The following is a 13472-nucleotide window of genomic DNA, read 5'->3' as shown; positions in this document are numbered from 1 at the left end:
AGTCAACCGTTCAGAAAATCAAGTCGAGTAGTGGGCTAAGAAGATACAAAGGACAGAAAGTGCCAGACAGGAAGCAAAATCAAGAGCAAAAAAATTAAAAAAGATTTCTTACATAATGTTTCCTGTTGCGTGGTGGACGACGAAACCTACGTGTTGGACGATTTCTCGCAGCTTCCTGGTCAGGAATTTTATACTGCAGACTGTCGTGGGAATGTTGACAAACAATTTCGCGTGAAGAAACAAGCTAAGTTTCCTAAAAAATTCCTGGTTTGGCAAGCAATTTGCACTTGTGGGAAAAGGAGCAAATTTATCGTTGGCCAAGGCTCTGTTGACTCGAGCATATACATCGAGGAATGCTTGAAGAAGCGACTTTTACCATTTTTACGTGAGCCGATGTGTCAACAATCTTCTGGCTAGATTTAGCTTCATGCCACTACAGTAAGGCCACCAAGAAATGGTACCCAGCTAATCGGGTGGTTTTTGTCCCCAAAGAGGCGAATCCACCAACTTGCCCAAAAATCAGGCCAATTGAAATATATTGGGCTCTCGTAAAAAGAGAATTAAGCAGACTAAGAAAGCAACCAAAACTTTAGCGGAATTCAAACAAAAGTGGAAGACAGCATCCCAGAAAGTGACTGAGAACACTATAAAATGTATGATGGAAAGAATTCCAGAGAAAATCAATGAATTCTGTGAAAACTTAAATTTAGATTTTTTTGTGAATACAGTTTCCATAAAGAAGAAGAGATGATTCTAGAATAGGCTTTATTTTGGAAATCGTTAAAGTGGTTAGGAATGAAATTATAAGAGCAGAAATGGATATGGGTCGGTCAATAGCGGAAGAGATTGAAAGAAGGCAATTGGTTTGGTTTGGACATGTAAAGAGAATGCTAGACGACAGATGGCCCCGAAAGATTTTAGAATGGGTACCACCGGAACGAAGGAAGAGGGGAAGACCACGGAGAAGTTGGAGGGACGATGTGGAAGAGGCGATGTCGGCCAGAGATCTGGAGGAGGATACATGTCACGACAGGAAAAGATGGAAGTTGGGGACGGAGAAACGGCGACAGCTGTAAAGAATCCGTGATATATATATATATATAAAGTGGTTCAAAAGATAAAGCGATTAATGATTGAGATATTTTAAGGTTCGAGATCATTAATCGCTCAATTAATAAACGAGTTGATCACAAGATTTTTCCGTCGACCACATTTTGAATTGAATGTGAATTCTTGATTGCAAAAATTTTCTATCGATACCTAGTCAAATTTGACACTTAATAAATTCTGTTCATATCGGAATGTTGATATTTATGCGGCCAATCGAACAATTCGAATAGTCCATAGAGGGCATATTCGAGTTGTGACATTTTGAGTAAATCACATTGATATCGTTCCCTATAGGTAATATCTGTTAAATAATGTGTGCAGCTGGAGTTGTAGTACATAGATATATTGATTACTCTCTAATCATCATAATTTTCCTGCAACCTCCACAATCCATCTCTCCTTAATTCACCCGCTAGGCTAGGTACTACAAAAATCAATGCGGCATACAAATAAAATAATTATTTGGGAACTTGCTGAATACTTCTATGTTCGATTACCCATGACAATAATGCATTAATAGGAAATTAACCAATAAAAGGATTCATTAACAGCTAATTTTGGTGTACGTTAAACAGTGCTTTTATTAAGAGGTCGATGGAAAAGATATTTTAAAATGAATTTGGTGAAAAATTTTTCTTCGGTTTTTTTTTTATCCAGGAGTGTATTTGGCGCGAACCTTTTGGTTGTTTAATTTTAACCTTTTAACGGAAACAAGAAATTATATTGATTCAATAGTGGAATGCATGGAATTCGCTCCTAAGAAAATCGGCATCTTTATTTTTCCGGTCGTGCGTCCACCTAAAGATTTTTACACAATTTATTCTTCGATGATGCCATTCAGATGTTTCAATCCTGAGTAACCCTGCCCGCACTCCCACCAGAAGAAGCCATCCTAAAATAAGTTCGCATTAGTCATGTTTACATTTTCGATAACTGTCTGAAGTTTGGCCCGTCCAGAAATAGTAACGTGAAAATTCTTTTATCGGCCTGAAATGCTCGATAGCATTGTAATACAATAGGATGCAGTGCGTTATTTGCCGGGGCAAGGAAATGGAGAAGTACCTAATAATGGTCTCGTGGGGATCTTTCATTTACTGTAGTTGAGAATGTTGAAATAAAAAAAAACAGTGTAATTTTTATCATTTTAACAGGGTGATTCATAACTATTGGGACATAGGCTAAGGGCAGATTGTTTGGACCAAAATATGGCGATAGGACCAAATAAACCTCAATAAAATATGGCTGTGGAAAAAGATAGAGGGCGCTGAAGTTAAAGAATTTTTTATAAGGGGACAGAATAATATTTTCTTCGAAGTTCGAAATTCCTTTATTAAAAGAATTACAAAAGGCATAGAAGTCAGAGAAGGCCACGTAGAACATTTAATTTAAGTTTATTCTTTTTATGTTACATTGTTTTTAATTATGCTTTATCGTCGAAATAAATAAATAAAATAAATAAATCGTTACTTCAAATCCCTGATGCTCTGAACTGTTCAATTGTGTTTTTCTTAAAAAAATGATGAAAAAATATTCATTCATTGCTGTATCCCGTTACCGGGAATAAATCTACAAAAAGAAGAAGGAAAAAAAAAAAAATTCGAACAGACTTGTAACTTCTTAGTGCTAGTTGCGACTGTGTGCCCTCCTGTGACTAAAGAGACCCAACCGTGACCTGCAGATCCTTCCACACTCAGGGCATGGATAGTCTCCATGAAATTATTAGCAAAAAACGAAAAAAAAATCAACTTTAACGCCCTCTATTTTTTTTCCACAGCAATATTTCATTGAGGTAGATATATTTGGTGCTATAGCTATATTTTGGTCCAAACAATCTGCCTTAGCCTATGTCCCAATAGTTATGAATCACCCTGTATATGGCCCAATCGTCTTGAAAACAATACGTTTCTCCTCATATAAAGTTTCGTGAAATGTTGTTCCAGATTGAATCTTTTCAAAATGAATTTTGGATGAGGAAAACCCTGATCTTGCTACATTTCCCTTCAGCATCTTCTCTTCTATGCATTCGTAATCTCTGAAATGAAGTACTGTAACAATGAAATGATACTTGAGATTCAATTTTAGATTTAAGAGGTTGAAGAATTGCTTGGCATGACGATATTTCCTATTTTTATCTCCCTTTTCTCATTCTTAACCATTTACATTGAGAAATTTTTTTAGAGGCCTTTAACAATTAACGTAAGACGTAACGTAAACCTTTTATTCATAAGCTTCGAATGCAACAAAAAATTATCAACTGTCCAAAATTATTTTATGTTTCAACAACAACAACGATTGAGATCTACTCTAATTCATTGAAATATTTTTAATATTTTTATATTTCTTTTATTATTATGGAAATGGCATATACAAAGGAAGGGATAGGTATGTTGATTTTAACTTTTTAACAACATGATTAAACAAATAATTATAGGTTTTCTTTCAAACTTCAAGTTTAAAAGATTTCTCTCACTTATGAAAATTTTGGCTAATGAAAAACTTGGTAGAAATCAAAATGACTGTTCAGCTTCAAAAATACTCCAAAAATATCACTAGATTTTGCCGATAGAAGTATTCCCAAATGGAATGATCTAAATCGAACTAGCTCACCACCATAGTTCAGGATGCTGAAAGATAGATCGTTTCATTGGGGAAGAACAGATGCTGACAATGGTTTCAATTTTATTTGATATCATCAGAACAACCTTATTCAGAGCCAATAGGGAATTTCCGGACTATCTTGAGGGATATACAGGGTGAGCCTTTGACTCGTACAAATATTTTAACACTAGATTTTTGAAGTCAAAAGAAACACTTTTTTATACAATTTTTTCCGATTCGATCCTGATAAAAAGATACAATAGCCATTTTAAGTAAGTTTTCATAATGAGCTGTGTAACCTCTGGAAAAACAAAATTACCGTCAAAACAACTATTTAAATCTATGACACTACAAGTCTGTGGATCTTTCAAACAGAGTTGTATTCAGCCAAACTACCAAATTTGTCAAATTTCACAAATCAATTTTTAATTTTTGAACATCAAATTAGTTGAAAACGGCGCATTAAGTATACGAAAAATATGAAGAATACTTTTATTTTTCAAAACGTTCAAATATTCATTAGATAGCGTCCAACTTGGTTTCAAGAGTTGGGTTATTTGAATTTTTGGTATTTTTACTGTACGTAATGGTCATAATGAGAAAACTGGAAGACTTGGGTGATTTCTTGTGTTTGAAAAAGATTCATCAAATAAATCAATAACTATATTCGATAAAACCGTTCTTGAGAACTAAAAATAAAATTTTTTATGGTTTTTCAACAGCCTGTATCTTTTACCGAGCCGATTCGGAAAAAATGGTAAAGAAAAAAAATTTTCTTTTGACCTCAAGAGTATACTAATAAAATATTTGTACGAGTCAAAGACTCAACCTGTATACTTATTTAATGGTTATGATTGGGCTACGATGCACATAAACGTAAAAATTATGTTTCGTATTTGGTCACTTGCACACCATACCAATTCGTCAAATTTACGTTGAAATTGCCATCGAATTAGGATCATTGTGAATGAACCCTCACATTCTTTGCCTCCACCTTCTTTCTTACACCTGGGTGTTAGGCGATATTAAGTACCTTTTGAGGAACGATGCAGTACAAGGGCCACATCCTTCTAAAATACCCACTCTATAGACGGCTGTGATGGTACTAAATTCCCCTGATTGGTGTAAACAGGATATTTTTAGGCGAGGAAGGGTGGGGGGTATATACCAATCCTAGTATCTAAACCTGCCTAAGCCTATCCTTTCTCTCGAAATTGTCCCACCCATTACAAACTTTATTATCTAGGTACCCTGGGAAGCAAAATACCTCTTTTTAGTCCAAATTGAATAGAAAGGGTGTCTCTTTCAAAAGTGTCCACCCTCATGCAATAACTCAACAACAAATCAGAATTTGTGAAAACACTCATACAGGTCAATTTTTTATGACAGAGGGACATGATCTGGGACACAGCATGACTGTTTGACTGTTAAAAATATTTTTCTTTCAATAGAAATTCTACGATCAGGGCATTAAATTCTCACGTTTATATCAAGGATGCAGCATTCAAACGATTTATGATCTGTAACCGATAACTTTCAATCGGATCTAGTCCTGGCATGAAATACCCGCAATATTGACGTAAACTCTGCCGTTAAAAATCAAGAACCGAATAATTACCTCGAATTCTTTAATATTATTCATGCCAACGAAAACATTACGATCGGGCTCGAGAATTGTTGAACTCGTCTTTCCTTTTCGTATCCCGAAAATCGAACGGGAAAAAACATCGTTGAGCTCCGGAGTGAAAAAGTTTCTGGCAACGCCTTACGCTCCAATAACCTGTCAAAAATGCGATCTGACCACCGAAACAGAGTTACGATCACTTGTTTTTTCTTGTTGACGATATTTTTAACGACCGAGCTCTGATTCGTCTATAAATACAATTGCAGCGGTTTCTATTCTCAATCTGAAACGAGCGCGTCTTGGTGAAGAAAGATGCTGACTTCTGAATAGGTAGAGAGAAAAAATTCAGATGAAAACTGATTTTTTCTTAGGAAGAAATATGCAACTTGAAACATGAAGAGAGCATTTCTAGTTCTCAATTACTTTCCCATCAGAGAAAAGTTTTAATCCAGGTCAACCCAAAACAGAATTGTGTTCCGCGCTTTATCATCTAAATAAAACATTAAAACACATTTTCTTTAGGTATAGATCCAAATATGGCTTGCCAATGTTTGTTCCATATTATCTCTGGAAAATGTGATATTTGTGTAATCGTTGCATAATCAATAGGAAGTAGAAACATTCATATCATAATGCAATTTGAAATCTGAATTATTTTTGTTACATATTCAAAAAAATTTGGAGACCTTTTTTGAATGTGGATTTAATTATTGCATATCAAACCAATATTGAATATTAGTAATAAATAATATCCACAATTAAAATGCAATCATTAATTTAGAGAGCACTTTCTTTATTTCCTTCATGATAGAACAGTTCTTGAATTTAAAAATTATATTATCAGGTTTTCGTTTGCATTTTATACAAGATCACTTCATAAGGATAATACTTAAAAGAAGAACAAAAACTGACTTTGATTTAGGTTTGTGCATACACAATCTACAGGAGAATATCTAGAGAGAAATATTTATGATATGCAGACTAAGAAATCATAACGCATAAATTTTTCACTTTTCATTCAGGCTCATCAAGAAATATGTATTGAAATGACGATTTTTTTCTGGAAACTTGATTGAATAAAATTGATTCTTAGGTCTGCTTTTGAACATCATATTGCCAAATTCCTCATTTGAAAATTTTTTGGCATAATTTGTGCAAAAATCAAGTAGGTACACACAACGAAGCAAATCGTTAATACCATGCTGTTGATCCAACTGACATTCGGAATTGCAAGAGCTCGATCCTATAAGCAACTAGACAAGATCATGGCAGTTTTTGGTAGGTTGTTCAAAAACAGATCAAAGGACGACATATTTTATTTTTTACGGAAATACTATCATTTTTAATAAAATTTTAAATAAAAAATTGTATATACAACATTCCCAGTATTTGTGCTAAAGCTTATACAGGTTAAACATCTAGAGTTCTAGAAATAAGAAAACACGAACATAAAAATAATATTAAAAATAGAGAAATTAATAGATCACAGGTCGCAGCACAGATCATGTTTGTTCTAATACAGGAGACCACGTGATGGATTGGAATAACACTAAAATTTTAATGACATAACCGGATCATTATAAACGAAAGATTTAAGACTCCACGTGTATTTTGTTGGATCAAAATAATAATTTAGCCAATTGTTCAACAGGAATAGATCATATTTAGATTAATTTACTGAAGAAAGAACTGTCATCCGGTAATTTCAAAATTAAATGAATCAACGTTTATATGCAGTCTCTGTTCTTGTGTATTAACAATTAATGTCAAATAAATAAAGCTACAATCAAAGGATTATGGAGTATAAAGATGTTATGATGGTATATTGAATATTGTTTCATATTAATTTCTGATAATGTATATTGTACTGTACAAATTCAACTAAGTTTATAATTCAAAACAACCTATTGCACAGAAATAACACCTTCGACGTATAGCAGATCACCATATACTTTTGTGTCCTGTCCTAGTCAAAGCTTTATTTGTTGTCCAATTTTTTAAGTTACAAATAAAAATACAGTACATCCAACAGCTTTTTCATTGATATTAATTGATTCCGAACAATCTTCGGATGAAAACTAACATCCTGATCACAAAACAAAACCATACTTTTGTTTTGTCGCTGAGGATGTTCGTTTTCTTTTCTAAACAAAGTCGATATTAAAATTCAATACAAGGAATAGAATTCGAATTTCGCGCCCCTTAATTATAAAACAGAAAATTGTTATCAGAGAGTATTTCTGTATTGAAAGTATGCTTTGAGCGCCATCTCATTGTTAAGTGTGTTTTCACAGGCCAAAATGTAGTCTGTTTCTAGTACTAGAGATATGAGATTGGCTACAATCATAGATGATAACCTAGATACAATTCAAGAGATTTTCAGAAATTGACCTACGTCTGATGAAAGAGCCTGATATAGAGACTGAAACGTTACGTTACATAACGCCTTGTTATTATTTCAATTTTTTAATTGATTTTGTTCCAGAGATTGGGAGTGAAAACCCTGAAAAGTTTCAGAAGATTATATTCGAGGCCTGTGAAAAGGTATTAAAGTAGAAAATCAAAAAGGGTTATCGATTTCACCCCTCTCTAGCTATCAGGGATGAGTGAGAAAATTAGTTTTAGGTGCATCTCTATTCGAAAAATACCTCTTCAAAATTTCATTTGTTCATCTTATTCATACTTAGAAAATATTGAATAAATCCATACACAAGTCTTCATCTTTAAAGCAACGTAACTCCTCAACGAAGCATTTCCAGACATACCTCCATGGAAACTTTTCGTCTTATTTCAAGGTTCTAAACCTATATCCAAATTTATTTCCATTAATCCTGGGACAGCCCTGTATATCAAGTACATCATGCGGTTAGTTGGAAGGCATGATGAATCAAAATTGATTAATTCATTTATCTAGACATGTAAAGTACCAACAGTTCTAAAATTTTTTTGGAGACAATGCCAGATGAACATTAGCCAAAGGACCTTGAAGATGCTTGCACGCGTCTGCCCCTTCTGCTAAAAAGAAACCGAAACGGTTCAATATTTGCTTGCTTCAATAATGAACTCCAGGTCATGCTGAAAAATTTATGTTGGAATCAGACACGAGGGATGAGAATTTATTTCATCAATCCAAATTTAATGAATAATGACATACCTAGTACATACATGTCCGAATTATTTATGATTCATTTTGTATCATTCTAGTTCCATAAAAGTGAATCCATGTTATTTTAAATTTAAGAAAGGATTTCACTCCATACTTGGTCCTGCCAGGCTCAAAACAAAGAATAATTCGAAGTTGACCTATTTTCAAGCAAACCCCGCAATCACATCAACATTGACAATAGAAAGAATTCTAGAGTATCAGTTTTAATTGGAGTTGCTCTGGACATCGGCCAGATTTTATCTTCACAGTGGAGACTAAAATTGATATGGAACAATTCCAAATAGAAAATAATCTAGATTTACTTGGGTATATCTAAATTTAAGAATTGAATGTGGTAAATTGCTTATATCTCTAGGACGATTAATTGGACGTCTAGTGTATATTAGCTTCTCGTAAGACCTGATATGATTTGGTACATAAATTAATTTGATGAATTGAACGATTAAGCAGCAGGTGAAATACATCAGAGTCACGTTTCAATTACAGATGCAACTGAGGTATACTTATGTGTACTTATGTGTTAATCGGAGTATGATCCCACATACTCCTACCGTCCTACCACTAAAGTAAAGCGTGTCCCTAAATTAACGCTCAATTCAAATTTGCTGCCATTAGTGCAGTAAGGCAAAGAGGCAACCCCCAAAAAACACCATTTAACAGCTAATATGAGAACTGGGATAAAACTTTATACTTTATAGGTATGAATCTATATCCGGAAAAGGAACTGCCTTCGAAATACAATCTATTTCCTAGCCCTAGATAAGTGAGTGGAAATTTACGGATTAATTTTTTATTTTCAAGAGCGTTTGTTTTGATTGAGGGATTATTTGTTCTTTCAGGTGACTTTTCATTTCTTACATCCAGAATTGGAATTCATTCGTAGGATTGATTTTCCTCGTTTGTGTTTTTCTGGCACCCTGTACAGAAGTGGTCATTTCTAACCCCTCCCTAGTTCCATTGGAAATTGAAGAATGACCTAATAAACAAGAAATGTGCGGAAGGAATCAAAGTATATCCTCCGAAAAATTTATGTGTTGGTTAATTTTCCAATAGAATTATTTAATTGAATAATAAATTATTGACTAACAAACTTCAGATTCATTCCTTCCCAAACAACCGATACTCTGAGAAAATCTACAATTGTTATTCTTCCCCATTTTCATTTATTACAAATGTTTGTGATGATATCTTCAGCGAGATTGAGAATTGAGGAATTTTCATATATGTATTGCATCACAGTTATATTCAGAAAAGATTCATTTTCGATTTCATTTTCATTTTTATTAACCATCAGATACATGATGAGTCAAAGACAAAGATAGATTGTTAAAAATGCAAATAAAAAACATAAATATATAAAATAACAAAATCGTAAATTGCGTTCTCATAAAAGGGTTCCTTCACTTTACGAACTCTTTGATAGTCTGATGACAAGGCAGCTATTGAATACTTATAGGGTTTTTCATTATAACAATTTTTGATAATTCTTGTTGATTGATACTAAATTCTCTGTAGAAACTAAGATCATGATATAATGATAATGAAATGATATTCACCACCAGATACATTGAATGTCAAAAACAAAATTGAAGTCAAGATAAATTGTAAAAAGAGCAATAACAAAATATATAAATATACCAGGTGGCCCACCACAGACGCGGCGCTCATTTTTAGGGAGTAAATGAAGATATTTTGAGTATATTTTCTTGTGGTGTGTGTAGGATGTCCCAAACCACAATTTAAAATTATTGTCATATATACAGGGTCTTCGAAAACAAAGATATAGACCAAAGTTACACTTTTTCAAATGTAACACTCTGTATTTGACTTCAAAAATGGAATGGCAAGCTCAAATTATGATGGGCTTTTGAACACCCTCCTTTCTTTATTTACTCTCTCAAATTGAGCGCCGCGTCTGGGGTGGGACACCCGGTATAAATATAATAATAATACCCCTTGACTACACAAATGTGACTAGACCTTCAGTTCACCCACTCTCTGATATGATGACGAGGCAGCTGTTGAAGCTGAGGAAGCTCATTATACACAATTGCCTCAATGGGGCATCTTCATTTTTGCTAAATGACAATTATTAACCTCCAGCTCTTCCTACAATCGAACAAAAACATTTCAACTATCAGCCATCTGTGTGATTCACGGTTCTATTTTTCTTCAATATAATTCTACACAATTTTTGATAATTCTTGTTGATTCCTCCAATATTTTCTGTAGGTAGATTTGTCACTGTCGAGAAATAATTGAGTATCAATCAAATGTTCAATGAGCGTCCTAAGATACGTAATTTCATTAAGTTTGGACCAGTTCATCTTCGCATTTGGCCTTATTCCAAGAACCCATTTTTTCCTTTGATTTTGGTTACTCACATCGCCAGTTTACTCACTATTCGAAATGCCAGCGGCTTGCAAATTATTAAATTGAATTATATCACAAACGACCTTGTTCTGAAACAATGTCAACAATAAAATTGGAAATCAACGAAAGTTATCCATTTCCAACAAATGGAAATTAACAAATTAAAGGTGAATTGATGAAATTGAGGCCCACCTTTCTCAGAATAGAAAAATGCACTAGTTAGGAATACTGAAAAGGAGGAAGAAACTGAAAAGGAGGAAGAAACTGAAGGGAAAACACTGTGGTGGAGTGTTTCAGGGCTGGATCATTCGAAAAAGATCCATCGGGACTTTTATACAGTGAGATCTAAAGGGTATCTGAATATACTATATCTGCTCACTGTCACCTTAGGAAGGACTTAATGAGAATTCAGATTGTCCAGTGGTTCCCAAATTTATTTGGTCCCCTATTCTCAGAAAAAAATGATATCAGCGCCCTCTTGAAATAATTTTTGTTTCAATTTCAATAGCAATTAGCAATATCCATTGACTTCTCAACCTGTGACAATTACTGCCCCATAGATCACTGCGGCATCCGCCAGAGCGGTACTTTGGTTAGAGGGGATGTTGCCTCCTTGATGCCATCTTATAAACTGGAAGACGAGCTGTAGATGATGTAATAAAAGTCATACCAAAGATCCTCTTGGTCATACTACAATCACAGCCGTCTTTAATGACGGCGGTGGCATAATAAACATTAAGATCATATTCATCATCATAGTGCAATGACTGCAATGTAACCCGTCATATTAGGAATGAAGAATTCATGCTTAATTTCAATTCTGACGATCTTCGTGGAGAGGAAACTAAAGAACTAGGAACTGAAAACTCTTAGGGTACCACTCGATGGTAATGGGTCTTTAAAGTTTTCCCAATATTTGAAGCAAATATATAGAAGCATTCCCATTTTTAGACAATATAAGATTTTTTGCATAATTTTCAATTTTTCCTGCAGGTTTGTTCTATTTGATTAATTCTTTTCCACATTTTTTCGTTATATTATGTTTATGGAATGGGATATTATTGAAATTGATAATCTCCAAAATGTTCTGAACTAGACTTTTAGCTATATGTGCGATCATTATCGAAATAAGAATATTCGGCATTCTCGACATTCACTGTTATGGTATCTTCAAATTTTTCAAGTGAAAACACAATGCTCCACTTTGCATGATTTTTTCTCAACCTTTAATGACACTACACTCAATTTTTTCCATGTAGCACTCTCCAATAAAAAGCACGATAGATACTATTTTTGCAAAGAATTTATGTTTGACCCTTCGGAATAATTCAAGTAGACCATTCACATACCCACAACGAACCCCTGAAAACATATAATCAAAATATAGTTTTGCTCATCTCCACTTCAACGTATTAACGACCATAATTGCTTGTAGTAATATCAACCATCAATATACCTGTCAGTCGTGAAATTATTGATAAACAACCACGGTGTACCCGCACTCAATGTGTCAAAACATCACTCATAAACGCCATGGTGTCCAATAACTCATCAGTTGATGGCGTTATCAAAGCCCCCTGAAGTCCAGCTCAAAAATGAGGCATTAGGTGAACGCTCTTTCTCTCCCCCTCTCTGGGTATTAAGGGCCCCACTCCAATCCCTGCACGGTCATACTGCTCACTCAGAAAATTCGAATTTTCCTCAGCATCCCAGTTCCCCATCCTAAAAAGGTAGACTGACGGAAATGTAACAGCCTCAGCCATTGGATAATATTATCCACCAATCCAGAGCCTCCTTACATCCTGGGATAAGGTTGCATTCGTTTATATTTGTTGGTACGTCACTGCTCTCGTTCAGAACGCCTTGCGAACGTAAGTGTGAAGTGTGCGACGATCTCAGCTCTGTGATTGAATTTTTTCTAATTCTGTGCATCCACATCACGCGCTTTTATGGATATTTAATGGACTGTGTTAAGAGTGGCTCTGAAGTGATTTGTGCCATCCATATTGCGTGGAGTTAATAAGGCTTTCACACACTCACCCCCACATGTCATACTAGCTTTCGTTTGTCACTCTTGTGCAAGTGTTGTGTCTTTTTTAGGACGACCTGTATAGGTGAAATTGGATATGACATAATTTCACTTGTTGTTACAACATTAATTTTCTAAGAAGACATTCAGCGTTATTTTTCATTTTGTTTCGTGTTTCTAATTTCAATTTAAATTTTCAAAAAGACTTTAGCTAGTATGACTTAATCATCTATCATCAACTCAATTTATGACTACGTGCGTCAAAACGGATAACTCACATGCTACCTCAATAATTTCCGAAATCAACATCTGAGCTATTTTTAAATTCTATAAAGAAAAAGAACTTTGTCATTCAAACGTATCTTCCAAAAACATTTTTCTAGAATCATAAGACAGTGATCTTAAAGAAATCATCGACTGATTTACAAATTAAGAAGCTCATCGGACTTAAGTGTCCATAAATGAACCTCCTGGATTACCACTGAGGATTTTTTGTTTTTATTTTCGATTTCAACAAATCAAGTTTCATGATGTAACTGATCACTCAGCTTTTCATTCAAGGGCTCAAACAA

This window comes from Coccinella septempunctata, chromosome 7 (genome assembly GCF_907165205.1).
Source record: "Coccinella septempunctata chromosome 7, icCocSept1.1, whole genome shotgun sequence".
NCBI lineage: Eukaryota > Metazoa > Arthropoda > Insecta > Coleoptera > Coccinellidae > Coccinella > Coccinella septempunctata.
The sequence above is the reverse complement of the archived record's forward strand: the minus strand, read 5'-3'. Positions refer to the sequence as shown.